Below are 18,869 nucleotides of genomic sequence, written 5' to 3'. Positions count from 1 at the left end.
ATTAACAAGTGAATCTAAAAATCAAGGGAATAAATAATCTGATGAACAGTATGAACTGGTGATTGTAATAGAATCAGAGACATAGAAAGGGAATGGACTATTCTTGGGGGGGGGGGAAGAGGGGGGTGAGGGAAGGGATTGGACAATAATCGTGCACCTATGGATGAGGACAGTGGGTAGGGAGTGAGGGCGGAGTGTGGGGTGGGAACTGGGTGGAGGGGAGTTATGGTGGGAAAAAAGAGTAACTAATGTAATAATCTGAACAATAAAGATTTAATTTAAAAAAAAAAGAGTTTATCACCACCAAAACCAGCACTGTAAGAACTGCTAAAGGGACTGTTGTAAGAAGAAATATAGAAAGAGGGACACAGGTATAAAGAATTAAAATGCTGGAGTCAGGATCTTGGACAGATGGAGGCAGCGGTGGTGACTGGTATGGATGGTTTCTGCCTGCGGTAGCCCTCCAAATTCGCAGGGTTTTAGGCCACAGCTCTCGAAGTAACTTTAAGGAAGGGAAGATATTTTGTGTCTGCTCTCTCCGCCAGAAATGGCCAATGTGCTCTGTAACAGAGCCAGACTGGTTTCCTATCTCCCAGGATTTTACTCTTTAATTAAAAGGGCTGTCAATCCCAAAGCCTTTTCAACTGCAGGATCTTCAGGTTCTGATGAGTCTCATGTGGCCACTGCACGTCTTGAACAATATGGCTGGGTGAAATAATGGGACCATTTGGGCCTTAGAACCAGAGATTCCAGCTTCCTGGGAACATAGGTTTTGATTGTCATCTCAATGAGACCATGTCACAGAAGAAAAGTCAGGTTCATAAAACTTCACCTGATGTTTCAGCAGAACCTTTATCAAATGAAAGACATGAATTTGTGATGGCACAATATGTGAATGAATTTCAGGGTAATGATGCACCTGTTGAGCAAGAAATTAACAATGCAGAAACAAAGTGGAGTGTGCAATCCAAATATACCCAGAATTGCTACAAAGAGATTTTCTTTTCTTTTTTTTAATATATTTTATTGATTTTTACAGAGAGGAAGGGAGAGAGATAGAGAGTTAGAAACATCGATGAGAGAGAAACATCGATCAGCCGCCTCCTGCACACCTCCTACTGGGGATGTGCCCGCAACCCAGGTACATGCCCTTGACCGGAATCGAACCTGGGACCTTTCAGTCCGCAGGCCGACGCTCTATCCACTGAGCCAAACCGGTTTCGGCTACAAAGAGATTTTCAATCACTGTTTCCAGAAATGGCCACCAATAAACTGGTGATTCTGACCATAACACAGAAAATTAAGAATGATGTAACTATGTGGAGTGAGGAGGAAGAAAATGAAAGAGAAATGCTCTTAGAAAAGTTTATCAGTGGTGCTAAGGAAATATGCTATGCTCTTCGAGCTGAAGGCTACTGGGCTGCCTTTACTGACCCATCATCTGGTTTCGTGTTTTTTGGACCACATACAAATAACACTCTTTTTGAAACAGATGAACACTATCGTCATTTAGGATTCTTGTTGATGACCTTGGCTGCTGCAAAGTGATTCATCATAATCTCTGGGGTACCCATGTGGTTGTAGGAAGTATCTTCGCAAATGCAACATCAGGTAGCCATAGTATAAAGAAATTAAGTGGAAATTAGTAGTAATATCAATGTATTTACTGTACTATTTCTACTTAACATTTGAGTTGATCTATAAACACTGTCAAAGGCTTCAGTTTTTAAAATTTACTTATTTCTAGGTATTTATATTAACATTTATAAATTTACAGCATTGACAGGGATTTGTGATTTTTAAATCTCAAAAGTTCATATTGTCTATGAATACTGGTACATGTTAAGCACATCCACATTGTACAGAATGTGGTAAATAACATGTAACTATGGTATGATCTATTGTTACTGCTCCCCTTTAGTAGAAAAACCTTAGTTTTATTTTTTTAATATATTTTATTGATTTTTTACAGAGAAGAAGGGAGAAGAATAGAGAGTTAGAAACATCGATGAGACAGAAACACTGATCAGCTGCCTCCTGCACACTCCCTACTGGTATGTGTCCGCAACTAAGGTACATGCCCTCGACTGGAATCGAACCTGGGACCCTTGAGTCCGCAGACCGATGCTCTCTGTCCACTGAGCCAAACCAGCTAGGGCGAAAAACCTTAGTTTTAATTATTTTCTCTAAAAATAAATTATACATTTGCTATGGTATTTTTTTATTGCAATATTTTTTAAATATGGCTCTTAAGAATCCTAAGAAATTGTATTAATCTTTATAAAGTACTTTTTTTAATGAATGTGATTGAAAAGTCTAGATTTAACTTTTCCTAATTTTCTTTTTTCTTATACCAGTCTTGAGTGTTGCTTTGAAATAATGTACATATAGGAAAAGAAGAGTAAGAATAATACTACATGTTTAAAGGCATATGAATCTCATCCTTATGACAGGATGGGTCATACTGAGTCTAAAGAAAAAAGACTCTGTATTAATCTTTTAACGCATATGCTTGCTAGCAGAGGAGTTAAGGTTACTCCCAGTCAGACAGAAAGTTTTATAGAGGACGTATGTCAATGGCTTCCTGAGGATGGAACTGTTAATTTAGAAACTTGGACTAAAGTAGGAAAGCAATTAAAGAACTATTACAGCTACCATGGATCTGAGAAGGTCCCGGCAGATACCTTTTCTCTCTGGAATTCAATTTGTGAAACCTTGGCACCAGAGGCAAAAATGGTTGAATTTTCTCAAAATTTAAATAGTCCCTCGGCTCCACCCAGAGAGGATACATCATTATTGTCTTCAGCTCAATCTAAAAGCAATTTAGCTATGCCTACTGATCGGGAGGAGAATAAATATCATAAACATGACCATTGGTCCTTTCCAGTCAGTAGAGAGGAGAGAGGCCCTCCCATTCAAAACAGGCTCCCCAAATTAGAAAGGAAGCCTGTGGCTCCTATGAGCTCCATCTCTAAATTTCAAACGGTGATAAGAGAAGCTGAAGCTAATGGAGATCTTGAATTCTCACTCTGCTTCCCAGTTGCATATGAGAATGAGTCTGGTGGGGACGGAAACCCCACCTGGGAGCCTGTACCTTACAAAGTACTTAAAGAATTAAAATTTGCCTGCTCTGAATATGGACCTCTAGCTCCTTACACACAAACCTTGGTAGAAACCCTAGCCAGTAAATGGATGACTCCTTATGATTGGTCACAGGTTTGTAAAGCCTGTCTCTCAGGAGGCGATTACTTATTATGTAAAACTGAATATGATGATCTTGCTAAGAAAGCTGTAGCCACTAGCAAAAAAACCAGAAAAGGAATAACCCTAGACATGATATTAGGAGAAGGTGATTTTAACACAGCTCAGGAGCAAATGAATATGCCCACAGAGGCACTTACCAAAGTAACCAGTTGTGCAGTAAATGCCTGGAAATCCCTACCTTATACAGCAGGAAAAACAACCACCCTTACAGAGGTTAAACAGAAGGTCGAGGAACCATATCAGGATTTCCTTTCTCGCCTCATACAGGCAGTCAAGAGAGTAATCAATAACAAAGAGGCAGCCGATATCCTAATCAAACAACTGGCTTTTGAAAATGCTAATAATACCTGTCAGGCTTTATTAAGGCCGATTCGCAGAACAGGAACTATAAATGATTTTATAAAACAGTGTGCTGATGTAAGTCCAGCATTTATACAGGGTGTAGCTATAGCTGCAGCTCTCAAAGGGGAGACATACCCTCAATATGTACAGGGTATAGGACAAGCCAGCAATAATACAGGTAATAAAAGAAATATGAACTGCTACTCTTGTGGCTTATCTGGGCACTTTAGCAGAGAATGCCCAAATAAAAATAATAATACTCAGGCCAGATGGCAAGCTCCTCGACAGCCTGGAAATACATTAGGGAATAATATTAATCCTCCAAAAACCGTTTGTCCCTGATGTCAGAAAGGATTCCATTGGGCAAAGGAATGTAGATCAAATTACCATAAAAATGGTCGGCCTTTAAACTCTACAAATAGCTCCCAAGGAGGTTATATCCCATCACCTCAATTGGGAAACTTGAGAAGGGGCCAGCCCCAGGCCCCTGCAATAATAGGGGCATCAACCCTCAACCCCTTTGCAAATTTCAGTCAGTCAGTGACCTCTTCAGGGCAACCACAGGCAGTGCAGGATTGGACCTCCACTCAACCACCCATGCAATACTAACCCCAGACTCCCAGTAGCAGCCATTCCTACAGGAGTGTCTGGGCCGCTGCCTGAGGGAACTGTAGGTTTAATATTAGGACGGAGCTCCACCTCGTTACAGGGGATCTTAGTCATCCCAGGAGTTGTTGATGCAGACTGCACAGGAGAAATACAGATTTTACTTTCCCCACCCACCACAACTATACAGATTCAGCCCAACCAGAGAATTGCCCAATTAATCCTGTTACCAATACATAAAATAGGGACAGCCGTTACCCAGGAAGCTAGAGGGGCCGGAGGCTTTGGATCTAGCGATGCAGCATTTTGGATACAAGAAATCCATGCTACTAGACCTACAAAAATTTTACAAATTCAGGGAAAACCAATTGAAGGTCTATTGGATACAGGAGCAGATGTTTCCTGCATAGCAGGGAAGGATTGGCCCTCTTCATGGCCCACGCACACCACCTCCACTTCCCTAGTAGGACTAGGCAAGGCATCTAATGTAAAAAAGAGTTCTCAGATTTTAACTTGGGCTGATGAAGATCAACATTCAGGAACATTCTGTCCCTATGTAATTACGACTATCCCCTTTACATTATGGGGAAGAGATATCTTGTCTCAAATGGGACTTCTATTATATAGCCCCAGCGGTGTTTGATTTACTCCTGTTACAAAATATTACAAGAAAATGAGTTTAAATATTCCTCTCCTCATCATGTTCTACAACATACTCTATTTGTAATTAATATACTAAATGTAGATTCTGAGGGAAATTCCCCGATGTACAGGCATTGGAACCCTGATCTAACTAAACCTAAAGCCCTTGTCAAATGGAGAGACTTGCTTACAGGAGCCTGGAAGGGACCTGATGTACTTTTAACCTGGGGGAGAGGATATGCTTGTATATTTCCACAGGACGCAGACTCACCTGTGTGGATTCCAGACCGTCTAGTCCGACCTTATGTCTCACCGCCCTCCATCTCTGCCTCATCATAGCACACCTGACCAGTGCCCGTCTGCAGCAGATGTGCAGCCCTGAGCTGGAACAATCTGTCCATTGGGAGGATCACATGTGCCTCCTTTTTGTCTTTCCACATGTCCTAGCTTTGCCCCACATCTCCTTTCCTTTTTCCTTTTTTTAAAATCTAACTACTTGTTTGCTGGTTCTTTGGCCTTTCTCCTTCTTTCCTGAACACAACCTCTTCTAGAATCTCCCTACCCTACAGTTCCAGGAAGGGCACCTCCCTTTTATGCCATGAATAGGGATGCTTGGTATATGCCCCATACATGGAGTTGTCTTGTGCCAAGAGCCTGACATCCTGGGCTGAGAAAGCCCTGTTCCGGGACTCTCCTTTGTCCTGTATTGGCCCCTCTTACCCTTGTGTCAAGAGGGACCCTCTTCTTACAATCCAATTGCCCATAGCTGTTGCCTGAGCTCTCTGTTCATGCTCAGGTTGAAGCCTCATGGTGGCTGGTACCATGGATCTGTCTCTCACCCAATAGCGTGAGCTGGGCCCTCCCTGGAGAAGAAACCTGGGTTCCCCAAGATATGTGATCAATGCCGGGGCCCCGCCAGCAGGCAAGGGGATCCCAAGGCAGTTGCTGGGCATGGAGTCCAGAGGGACATAGGCTACCAAGGAGACAGAACTGAACCTCACATCACCCTACTTGGCCCAGAGATGACTGGTAGTCAAAGACGGGTAAGACCCCACAGGGTGGGGCAACCTAAGACAGGCACAGTCGGGGGCCAGTAGGAGAGAACTTGGGGTTCAACAGAGGTGGGGCACAGATCCTCACCCCCCCCCAATGGTTCAGGGGCTTGAACACTCGCCCCTTCTGAGGAAGGTCTCCTTTCCCCATGGCTGCTTCCCGCTTCCCACGCCCAGCTCAGATTGGGACCCAGGTAAAGACAAAGACTGGCTGACAGCAGCTGCCCTCTCACTGCAACAGGACTTGTTTCCCATTTCTACCTTGGACCACGGGGAAAGGGTCAGCTGAAGGAAAGGGTTGTGTCAGGAAGCTGCCTTCTTCCCTTTCTTCTCCCTCTTTTTTCTAAACACTTCCATGCCTTGTAGTTCTTTTGCTTTCTCTTCTTTTTCTCTCTACTACCCTCCATCTTCCATATCAGCTGACCCAGAGGGCACAGCTTACTCCTCCTCGGACACCAACACCACCATCAACCACGGCCCTGATGGACCCTTTGATGCAGCCCTTCAACTCACTGACGCTTCGGGAAGCCCGTCGCCAGTGATGCTGCCCGCTAGCCAGACCAACAAAGACAATCAAACCAACAACTTGAGGACAGCTGTAATCCCTTGACTGAAGAGGCCGGCAACCTTCTACAGGAATGGGGCTCCTTGTGCACTCCATCCACTATGTTTATAGTTATGCTCACTGTCATTGCTTGCCAGTCTTCTTCCGACTTTTAAACGGCCCAATCTGAGAGGTGGCCACTGATTTGCATGCGCTCTCTTTTTAAAAAATAAAAAAGGGGGAATTTGCCGGAAGCCGGTCCATCCTTGCTGCTTGACACAGTCGCTGCAGGATAGAAACATCTGCACAGCATATGTTTCAAGGGACCTGGCGTATATAGCATACTGTTCTTAATATGTTTGCTCCCCTTAGTGCTGTGTGTTTTAACCAAGGTCACCTCTCTGAGAAAGGTTGTTTCCCCAGATAGGGATTTTTTCCCTGAAGTCAGGGAGGGGATGAAACTCCTTAACTAAGTGCCAGGCGGGTAGTTAATCACTTTAACTACAAACAATCATGCTTAAGCTACATAATCTTTACTCCCTGGAATGGAGATAAGAAACGCCCTAACCTTTGTAATAGAAATTGACAGGATTAAAATCAACTGGTATAAATACGAATGTAACAAGACAATAAACAGCAGAACCTCTCTGGAGATCCAGAACAGAACTTGGCTGGAGATCCTGGCTGGAGATCCTGGCTAGGCTGCTGATCAACTGAAAAAAATAAAAAAATAAACAATGAATGGGTTACCAATGAGATAAAGGAAGAAATAATGAACTTCCTGAACCAAATGAAAATGAACACACAGCAATCAAAAATCGATGTGACACAGCAGAAGCAGTCCTGAATGGGAAATTCATTGTGTTACAGGCTTACCTAAAAAATCAAGAAAACTTTCTAATAAACTGTCTAGCTAGCCCTACACCTTAAAGAACTAGTAAGAGAAGAACAAGAAAAGCCCCGAGTAAGTGAAGGAAGGAAATAATAAAGATCAGAGCAGAATGACACAGAGACTAAAAAACACTACAAAAGATCAATGAGTCCAAGAGCTGGTTCCTTGAAAAGATAAAGACTGAAAGAAGACTGATGGCCTGGTCGGGTGTGGCTTAGCATTTGAGCATCAACCTAGGAACCAAGAAGTCAATGGTTCAATTCCCAGTCAAGGCATATGCACCGGTTTCGGGCTTGATCCCCAGAGTGGGGCCTGCAGGCGATAGCAAATCAATGATTCTCTCTCATCATTGATGTTTCTATCCCTCCCTCCCCCTTTCTCTCTTAAATCAATAAAAATACATGTTTAAAAAAAAGAAATGAAAGAGGCAAACTAACAATTTACACCACAGAAATACAAAGGATTGTAAAAATATACTATGAACAACTATATGCCAACAAACTAGACAACCTGGGCAAAATGGACACATTATAAATGAGCGGTTCTCAACCTATGGGTCGCGATCCCTTTGGGGGTCAAACGACCTTTTCACAGGGGTCGCCTAAGACCATCGGAAAACACATATATGTAATTACATATTGTTTTTGTGATTAATCACTATGCTTTAATTTGTAACAATGAAATTGGGGGTCACCACAACATGAGGAACTGTATTAAAGGGTCGCGGCATTAGGAAGGTTGAGAACCACTGTTCTAGATACATATAATCTTCCAAAACTCAATCAGAAAGAATCGGGAAACCTGAATAAACCAATAACAATTAATGAAATTGAAGCAGTACTAAAAAAAAAAGGAAAAAAAAAAACTCCCAGTACACAAAAGCCCTGGACCGAATGGCTTCACAGGTGAGTTTTACCAAATATTCAAAGAAGTAGTATCCATCCTTCTCAAACTACTCCAAAAAATTCAAGAGGAGAGAAGCTTTCCAAGCTTATTTTATGAGGCCAGCATTATCCTAATTCTAAAACCAGATAAAGACACTACAAATAAAGAAAGTTACAGGCTAATATCCCTGATGAACATAGATGCTAAAATCCTCAATAAAATCTTAGTAAATCAGATTCAGCAATATATTAAAAAGATCATACACAATTATCAACTGGGATTTATTCTAAGGATGTAAGGTTGGTACAATAATTGCAATTCAATAAATGTGATACAATTTGGCCGCTGTTGCTCAGCGGTAGAGCATCCACCCATGAACCAGGAGGTTGCAGTTCAATTTCCAATCAGGGCACATGCTGGGGTTGCAGGCTCAATCCCCAGTGACAAGTGTGCAGGAGGCAGCTTATCAATGATTCTCTCTCATCATTGGTGTTTCTACCTCTCCCTCCTCCCTTCCTCTCTGAAATAAATACAAATATATTTTAAAATAAAAATAAAAAATAAATGTGGTACATCATATAAACAAAATAAAGGATAAAAATTACATGATCATATCAATACAGACACCAAAAAGCATTGGACATAATCTAGCATCCATTTTTGATAAAAATTTTAGCACAATGGGAATAGATGGAACATACCACTTATAATAAAGGCCATATATGACAAACCTACAGCTAACATCATACTCAATGGGCAAAAATTAAAAGCATTTCCCTAAGAACAGGAAAAGCACAAGGATATCCACTTTCACCACTCTTTTTAAAATATATATATATTTCTTTATTGATTTCAGAAAAGAAGGGAGAAGGAGAGAGAGATAGAAACATCAATGATGAGAGAGAATCATTGATCGGCTGCCTCCTGCATGCCCTCCACTGGGGATGGAGCCCGCAACCCAGGCATGTGCCCTTCCTTGGCTGGAATCAAACCTGGGACCCTTTAGTCCACAGGCTGACGCTCTATCCACTGAATGAAGCCAGCTAGGGCTCACCACTCTTTTTGTTTGTTTGTTTTTAAACCTCACCCGAGGATATTTTTTCTATTGATTTTTAGAGAGTGGAAGGGAGGTTGGGAGGGGATGAGAGACAGAGGAGAGAGGAAGAGGAAGACATCGCTGTGAGAGAGACACATGGATTAGCTGCCTCCAGCGCGCAGCTAGACCAGGTCTGGGGATCAACCCACAACCCAGGTATGACTCCTTGACAGGAAATCAAACCCATGATTCTTTGGTGCACGGGCGGTGTGTGGGCTGAATCTCTAACCACTGAAAAACACCATCCAGGGCAATAAAAAGTATATTTTTTAATGTTCTCACTGATTTTATTTATTTTATTTTTAAGTCTTTCTTGTTGAAAGTATATGTCCCTCTTTTCCCCCCATTGACTCCTACTGCCCCTTCACCTAGCTCCCCCCACACCCAGTCCTTCACCACCTTATTGTCTGAGTCCATGGGTTATGTGTATATTTATATATGCACACAAGTTCTTTGGTTGATCACTTCCCACCCACCCACCCTCCCGGCCTTCCCTCTGAGATTCCACACTCTGTTCCATGCTTCCATGTCTCTGGATCTAGTTTGTTCATCAGCTTATTTTGTTCATTAGATTCCACATATGAGTGAGATCATGTGATACATGTCTTTCTCTGAATGGCTTATTTTGCTTAGCATAATACTCTCCAGGTACCTCCATGTTGCCTCAAAGTGTAAGAGGTTCTTCTTTTTTACTGCTGCATAGTATTCCATTGTATAAATGTACCACAGCTTTTTTTATCGACTCATCTACTGATGAGCACTTAAGCTGTTTCTAAATCTTAGCTAATATAAATTGTGCTATTATGAACATAGGGGTACATACATTCTTTCTGATTGGTGTTTCTGGTTTCTTAGGATATATTCCTAGAAGTGAGATCACTGGGTCAAATGTCAGTTTCATATTTAATTTCTTGAGGAAACTCCATACTGTTTTCTATAATGGCTGCACCAGTCTGTTTTCCCACCAGCACTAGGGTTCCCTTTTGCTCCACATCCTCGCCAGCACTTGTCATTTGTTGATTTGTTTGTTTTCTTTTGTTTTGTTTTGTTTTTATTTATTTTTTTATTGCTTAAAGTATTAGAAAGGGTATTACATATGTGCCCCTCGCCCTTGACAATCCCCTGGCCTCCCCTACCCCCCAGTGTCTTATGTCCATTGGTTATGCTTATATGCATGCATACAAGTCCTCCGGTTGATCTCTTACCCCCCTCCCTCCTGCCCCGCAACCCTCCCTGGCCTTCCCGCTGCAGTTTGACAATCTGTTTGAGGCAGCTCTGCCTCTGTATCTATTTTTGTTCAAAAGTTTATAATGGTCTCTATTATCCAAGAATGAGTGAGATCATGTGGTATTTTTCCTTCATTGACTGGCTTATTTCACTTAGCATAATGCTCTCCAGTTCCATCCATGACGTTGCAAATGGTAAGAGTTCCTTCTTTTTTAGAGCAGCATAGTATTCCATCGTGTAGATGTACCACAGTCTTCTAATCCATTCATCTACAGATGGGCACTTAGGCTGTTTCCAGATCTTAGCTATGGTGAATTGTGCTGCTATGAACATAGGGGTGCATATATCCTTTCTGATTGGTGTTTCTGGTTTCTTGGGATATATTCCTAGAAGTGGAATCACAGGGTCAAATGGGAGTTCCATTTTCAGTTTTTTGAGGAAACTCCATACTGTCTTCCATAGTGGTTGCACCAGTCTGCATTCCCACCAGCAGTGCACGAGTGTTCCTTTTTCTCCACATCCTCTCCAGCACTTGTCGTTTGTTGATTTGTTGATGATAGCCAGTCTGACAGGTGTGAGATGGTACCTCATTGTTGTTTTGATTTGCATCTCTCGGATGATTAGTGACTTTGAGCATGTTTTGATATGTCTCTTGGCTTTCTGAATGTCCTCTTTTGAAAGGTGTCTATTTAGGTCCTTTGCCCATTTTTTGATTGGATTGTTTATCGTCCTTTTGTTAAGTTGTATGAGTTCCCTATAAATTTTGGAGATTAGGCCCTTATCAGATATGACATTGGCAAATATGTTTTCCCACACAGTGGGTTTTCTTGTTGTTTTGTTGATGGTTTCTTTTTTTTTTTAAATTAAATCTTTATTGTTCAGATCATTACATTTGTTCCTCTTTCCCCCCCCCCCATAACTCCCCTCCTCCCAGTTCCCGCCCCACCCTCTGCCCTCACTCCCCACCCACTGTCCTCATCCATAGGTGCACGATTTTTGTCCAGTCTCTTCCCGCATCTCCCACACCCCTTTCCCCCCAAGAATAGTCAGTCCATTCCCTTTCTATGTCCCTGATTCTATTATGATCACCAGATTAAGAGGCCGTGCTGCAGCAGATGCAGGCCACTTGATTCTTAGATTCACTTGTTGATAGATGCATGTTTGTTGTTCATAATTTGTATCTTTACCTTTTTCTTCTTCTTCCTCTTCTTAAAGGATACCTTTCAGCATTTCATATAATACTGGTTTGGTAGTGATGAACTCCTTTAGCTTTTCCTTATCTGTGAAGCTCTTTATCTGACCTTCAGTTCTGAATGATAGCTTTGCTGGATAAAGTAATCTTGGTTGTAGGTTCTTGGCATTCATCACTTTGAATATTTCTTGCCACTCCCTTCTGGCCTGCAAAGTTTCTGTTGAGAAATCAGCTGACAGTCATATGGGTATTCCCTTGTAGGTAACTAAGTTTCTTTCTCTTGCTGCTTTTAAGATTCTCTCTTTGTCGACAGAACTTGGCTGGATATCCTGGCTAGAGAACCTGGCTAGGCTGCTGATCAACTGAACGCTGTCTCTGTGACGTTCCTTCTTCGCCGACTCCGTCCACACCTTTGGGAACCCCTGGACCTGCTGGGGTTGGACCCCAACACTAAGGAGCACGCTGTGGTTGAACCTCAAGCAGAGCATGGTGGCTTCGGCACTGAGGTATGTCTCCAAGTTCAAGTTCTTTGTGATCTTGTTCTTCACCCCGATACTGCTGCTGCCACTCATCATTCTGGTGCCCACCAAGTTTGCCAGGTGTGCCTACGTCGTCATCGTCATGGCCACTTACTGGTGCATGGAAGTCATCCCTCTGGCTGTCACCGCCCTCTTGCCTGCCTTGCTTTTCCCACTCCTCAAAGTTCTGGACTCCAATCAGGTGTGTGTCCAGTACATGAAGGATACTAGCATGCTGTTCCTGGGAGGCCTCCTCGTGGCAGTGGCCGTGGACCACTGGAACCTGCACAAGAGAATCGCCCTGCGCACACTCCTCTGGGCGGGGACCAAGCCTACACAGCTGATGCTGGGCTTCATGGGCGCCACCGCCTTCCTCTCCATGTGGATCAGCAACGCAGCCACCACAGCCATGATGGTGCCCATAGTGGAGGCCGTGCTGCAGCAGATGCAGGCCACGACCACAGCCAGCGAGGCCGGCCTGGGCGAACTGGAGCTGGTGGACATTGGCAAGACTGGTGAGCTGCCAGAAAGCCAAGTGATTTTTGAAGGCCCTGCAATGAGACCACAGAAGAATTGTGACAGGAAGAACATTTGCAAGGCCATGACACTGTGCGTGTGTTACGCGGCCAGCATCGGAGGCACTGCCACCCTGACCGGGACAGGTTCCAACGTGGTGCTCTTGGGCCAGATGCACGAGCTGTTTCCTGAGAGCAAAGACACCGTGAACTGTGTCTCCTGGTTTGGATTTGCCTTCCCCAACATGCTGATCATGCTGCTGCTCTGCTGGTTTTGGCTCCAGTGTATTTTTATGGGATTCAATTTTTAAAAGGTTTGGGGCTGCGGTCTGGAGGAAAAGAGTAGTGAGAAAGCTGCCTATGAGGTGTTGCAGGAGGAATACAGGAAGCTGGGACCCTTCTCCTTCGCCGAGGGCAACGTCCTGCTCTGTTTCCTCCTGCTGGTCACCCTGTGGTTCTCCCGGGACCCAGGCTTCATGCCTGGCTGGATGTCAGTCGCCTGGATGGGGGCGAGACAAAATATGTCACTGACGCCACCGTGGCCATCTTCGTGGCCATATTACTATTCATTGTGCCTTCGCAGAAGCCCAAGTTCAACTTCTGCAGCCAGGCTGAGGAAGAAAGAAAGACTCCGTTGTATCCGCCTGCACTGCTGGATTGGAAGGTGACCCAGGAGAAAGTTCCCTGGGGCATTGTGCTGCTTGGGGGGCGGATTCGCTCTGGCTGAAGGATGTGAGGCCTCGGGGCTGTCTGAATGGATGAGGAAGCAGATGGAGCCCTTGCACGTTCTGCCCCCAGCAGCCATCACCTTGGTCTTGTCCTTGCTCATCGCTGTGTTCACTGAGTGTACAAGCAACGTGGCCACCACCACCCTGTTCCTGCCCATCTTTGCCTCTATGTCCCGTTCCATTGGCCTCAACCCGCTGTACGTCATGCTCCCCTGCACCCTGAGTGCGTCCTTTGCCTTCATGTTGCCTGTGGCCACCCCACCTAACGCCATCGTGTTTGCCAACGGACCTCAAGGTTTCTGACATGGTGGAAACAGGAATAATGGTGAAGATAATTGGAGTCTTATGTGTGTTTCTGGCGATCAACACCTGGGGACAGGTCATGTTTGACCTGGACAATTTTCCTGACTGGGCTAATGTGACTCATTGAGACTTAGGAAGAGCCTCAAGAGCATAACACAGCCCCGCCTTCCTGAGGACTCCCAAAGCTTCCAGCAAGACATATACATATGTGTGGAAATACAGGGGGACTAAAACTGAAAAAAAAAAAAAAGGTTCTCTCTGTCTTTTGCTCTTGGCATTTTAATTATGATGTGTCTTGGTGTGGTCCTCTTTGGATTCCTTTTGTTTGGGGTTCTCTGCGCTTCCTGGACTTGTAAGTCTATTTCTTTCACCAGGTGGGGGAAGTTTCTGTCATTATTTCTTCAAATAAGTTTTCAATATCTTGCTCTCTCTCATCTTCTGGCACCCCTATAATTCGAATGTTGGTACGCTTGAAGCTGTCCCAGAGGCTCCTTACACTATATTCGTATTTTCGGATTCTTTTTTCATTTTGCTTTTCCAGTTGGGTGTTTTGGCTTCTTCGCATTTCGAATCTTTGACTTGATTATTGCGCTCCTCTGGTCTGCTGTTGGGTGTCTGTATAATATTCTTTATTTCAGTCAGTGTATGCTTAATTTCTAGTTGGTTCTTTATCACAACATCGAGGGTCTCATTAGATTTCTTGAGGATCTCACTACATTTATCGGCGGCTTCTAGACAGTTCTTGAGAGACCTTAAAAGTGTGGTTCTGAACTCTATATCCTCCATGGACAATTTTGTCCTGTTTCTTTGTCTCCGCATTTTTTATGCTTTCTTGGTGCACCTCCTTGTGGTCTTTGTGCGCAGTCTTGTTGTAGTTAAGCCTTGATTGTTGTCAGCAATAGTGGGGGTGATTTGACCTCCAGGCTAACTGGCTATGAGAGTCCGCTGTGTCTGCAGTGGGAGAGCTTCTGTGCTGGATCTCTAGGGTGGTGCTAATCTAGCGTTTGCCTGAGGCTATCCGGCAAATGGCTCTGCGTAGGGCTTGGGCGGGGCGGGTCCCTGGAGATCTACAGGGTGGGTGGAGCAAGCAGTTATGGCTGCTCTCAGTTCCGTCCCTAGGGGCTCTGCCTCACAGAGTCCCAGCAACTACTGCAAACCTCGGAGAGAAAGCTGCCTTCGATTTCTGACCAAAGCCAGACAGTCTCGCTTCTCCCGTTTGAGTCTGGGTCCCTAGAGACTCGCCCGGATCTGGAGCTCAGAGTCTGAAACTCCCTCCTGAATGAAAACAACAACCGCGCCCTCCGCCGCCAGCCCACTCTGCGCACACTCGGCACCTGAGTATTTCACTTCAGCACTGCGCCCCCTCTGAGTCTGGGTATGATATTCTCTTTCCTCCTAGTTGTAGAATTTCCGCTCAGCCAGCCTTCCTGTGGTTCTGGATGATGTCCGTTCCGTCTTTAGTTGTTTTTTGACTTGGTTGTTCGAGGCAGCAATCTCCGGTGTTAACCTGTGCCGCCATCTTGGTTTTTCTCCCCCTGTTTTGTTGATGGTTTCTTTTGCTGTGCAGAAACTTTTTATTTTGATGTAGTCCCATTTGTTCATTTTCTCTTTAGTTTCAAGTGCCCTAGGAGCTGTATCAGTGAAGAAATTGCTTCGGCATATGTCTGAGATTTTGTTGCCTTTGGATTCTTCCAGAATTTTTCTGGTTTCCCGTAGTACATTTAAGTCCTTTATCCATTTTGAGTTTATTCTTGTGTACGGTGTAAGTTGGTGGTCTAGTTTCATTTTCTTACATATATCTGTCCAATTTTCCCAACATCATTAATTGAAGAGACTATCTTGGCTCCATTGTATGTTCTTGCCTCCTTTGTCAAATATTAATTGAGCATATTGGCTCGGGCCGATTTCTGGGCTCTCTATTCTATCCCATTGATCTATGTCTGTTCTTGTGCCAGTACCAGGCAGTTTTGAGAACTGTGGCTTTGTAATACAGCTTGATATCTGGTATTGAGATCCCACCTACTTTGTTCTTTCTCAGGATTGCTGCAGCTATTCGGGGTCTTTTTTTATTCCAGATGAATTTTTGGAAGGTTAGTTCTAGATCTGTGAAGTATGCCGTTGGTATTTTAATGGGAAGTGCATTGAATTTATAGATTGCTTTGGGTAGTATGGACATTTTAATGATGTTGATTCTACCAATCCATGAACACGGTATGTTTTTCCATCTGTTTATGTCTTCTTCTATCTCTTTTTTCAACGTCCTGTAGTTTTCTGAGTAGAGGTCTTTTACCTCTTTAGTTAAGTTTATTCCTAGGTAGCTTAATTTTTTTAGTGTGATGGTAAATGGGATGGTAAATTATAATCTCTCTTTCTGAAAATTCACTGTTGGTGTATAGAAATGCCTCAGATTTCTTGGGGTTAATTTTGTATCCTGCTACATTGCCAAATTCATGTATTAAGTCTAGCAGTTTTTTTATGGTGTCTCTAGGGTTTTGTATGTATAATATCATGTCGTCTGCAAATAAGGACAGTTTTACTTCCTCTTTTCCAATTTGGATGCCTTTTATTTCTTCTTCTTGTCTAATTGCAATGGCTAATACTTCCAGTACTATGTTGAACAAGAGTGGTGAGAGTGGGCATCCCTGTCTTGTTCCTGTTCTTAGGGGAAATGGTGTTAGTTTTTGTCCATTGAGTATGATGTTGGCTGTGGGCCTGTCACATATGGCTTTATTATGTTGAGGTATGATCCTTCTACTCCCGCCTTGCTGAGAGTTTTTATCAAAAATGGGTGTTGGATTTTGTCAAATGCTTTTTCTGCATCAATTGATATGACCATGTGGTTTTTTTTCTTTCAATTTGTTTATGTGATGTATCACGTTTATTGATTTGCGGATATTGTACCCTCCTTGCATCCCTGGGATAAATCCTACTTGGTCATGGTGTATGATCTTTCTGATGTACTGCTGGATCCGATTTGCTAAGATTTTGTTGAGGATTTTGGCATCTATGTTCATGAGGGATATTGGCCTGTAATTCTCTTTCATTGTGTTGTCTTTGACTGGTTTTGGTATTAGGGTGATGCTGGCTTCATAGAAGGAGCTGGGAATTGTTCCTTCCTCTTGAATTTTTTGTAGTAGTCTGAGGAGGATAGGTTTTAGTTCTTCCTTGAATGTTTGGTAAAACTCCCCTGTGAAGCTGTCTGGCCCCAGGCTTTTGTTTGCTGGGAGCTTTTTGATGACTGCTTCAATTTCTTCCATCGTTATTGGCCTGTTGAGATTTTTAGAATCCTCTGGATTGGGTTTTGGAAGATTGTATTTTTCTAGGAATATGTCCATTTCCTCCATGTTGTCTAGTTTGTTGGAGTAGAGCTGTCCATAGTATTTTTTAACAATCATTTGTATTTCTGTGAGGTCTCTTGTTATTTCGCCTCTATCGTTTCTGATTTTGTTCATTTTGTTCCTCTCTCTTTGCTTCTTGGTGAGCCTGGCTAGAGGTTTGTCAATCTTGTTTATCTTTTCAAAGAACCAGCTCATAGTTTCATTGATTTTCTGTATTTTTATTTTTTTTTTTGTCTCTACATCATTTATTTCTGCTCTAATCTTTATTGTCTCCTTCCTTCTGCTCACTCTGGGGTTTTCTTGTTGCTCTCTTTCTAATTCTTTGAGTTGTAGAGTTAGATGATTTACTACCATTTTTTCTTGTTTTTTTTGAGATAGGCCTGTAGAGCTATAAACTTCCCTCTCAGGACTGCTTTCATTGCGTCCCATAGGTTTTGGGTTGTTGTGTTTTAATTGTCATTAGATTCCAGGATGTTTTTAATTTCTTCTTTGATCGCATTGGTAACCCAATCAATATTTAATAACATGCTATTCATCTTCCAAGTGTTTGAGTATTTTGGGTTGTTTTTATTGTAGTTTATTTCTAATATTATCCCATCGTGGTCTGAGAAGATGCTTGGTATGATTTCAGTCTTCTTGAATTTGGGGATACTTTGTTTGTGACCCAATATGTGGTCTATTTTTGAATCTGTCCCATGAGCCTTTGAGTAGAATGTATATTCCATGGCATTGGGGTGAAGTGTTCTGAAGATGTCAGTTAAGTCCATCTGATCTAGTGAGTCATTTAGGTTTGCTGTTTCTTTGCTGATTGTTTGTCTAGAGCAGCTGTGGGCAAACTACAGCCCGCGGGCCAGATCCGGCCCGTTTGAAATGAATAAAACTAAAAACAAAAAAAAAGACCGTACCCTTTTATGTAATGATGTTTACTTTGAATTTATATTAGTTCACACAAACACTCCATCCATGCTTTTGTTCCAGCCCTCCGGTCCAGTTTAAGAACCCATTGTGGCCCTCGAGTCAAAAAGTTTGCCCACCTGGTCTAGAGGATTTATCCAGTGATGTCAGTGGTGTATTAAAGTCCCCTACTACAATTGTATTGTTGTCAATCTCTCCTTTGATATCTTCCAGGAGTTTTTTTATATATTTGGATGCTCCTGCATTGGGTGCATATATGTTTACCAGGGTTATATCTTCTTGTTGTATTGATCCCTTTAGTATTATGAAGTGGCCTTCCTTATCTCTTGTTATGGCCTTCACTTTGAGGTCTATTTTGTCCGATATAAGTATTGCTACCCCAGCTTTCTTTTCCTTTCCATTTGCCTGAAAGATATTTTTCCATCTCTTCACTTTCAGTCTGTGTGAGTCCCTTCTAATGAGGTCGGTCTCTTGTAGATAGCAAATGTATGGGTCATGGTTTTTTATCCATTCAGCCACTCGATGTCTTTTGGTTGGAGCATTTAGTCCGTTTACGTTTAAAGTTATTATTGAAAGGTACTTGTTTGTAGCCATTTCTTTTTTTGTGTGGCTGTTTTCTTTCTGAGCTTTTTATTTCTTCTTTTTATACCAGTCCCTTTAGCATTTCTTGCATTGCTGGCTTGGTGGTGATAAACTCCCTTAGCCTTTTTTTGTCTGTGAAGCTTCTTATTTCCCCTTCAATTTTAAATGTTAGCTTTGCTGGATAGAGTATTCTTGGATTCAGTCCTTTGCTTTGCATCACTTTGTAAA

The 18,869-nt window shown here is 42.9% G+C and overlaps 2 pseudogenes across 2 annotated transcripts; both read left to right on the top strand.

The window, feature by feature from the left end:
- Nucleotides 1-547: 547 nt before the first annotated feature.
- Nucleotides 548-1,646, top strand: LOC308514123 (methylmalonic aciduria and homocystinuria type D homolog, mitochondrial-like; annotated as a pseudogene). The gene is made up of 2 exons: nucleotides 548-960; nucleotides 1,189-1,646. The product of its transcript is annotated as a methylmalonic aciduria and homocystinuria type D homolog, mitochondrial-like (transcript).
- Nucleotides 1,647-12,210: 10,564 nt separating this feature from the next.
- On the top strand, nucleotides 12,211-13,933 carry LOC308514705 (Na(+)/citrate cotransporter-like; annotated as a pseudogene). The gene has a single exon. The product of its transcript is annotated as a Na(+)/citrate cotransporter-like (transcript).
- The last annotated feature ends 4,936 nt before the right edge of the window (nucleotides 13,934-18,869 follow it).

This window comes from Myotis nattereri, assembly GCF_964212035.1.
Source record: "Myotis nattereri genome assembly, chromosome: 2".
In the NCBI taxonomy this organism is placed as follows: Eukaryota; Metazoa; Chordata; class Mammalia; order Chiroptera; family Vespertilionidae; genus Myotis; species Myotis nattereri.
The sequence above is the reverse complement of the archived record's forward strand: the minus strand, read 5'-3'. Positions and strand labels throughout refer to the sequence as shown.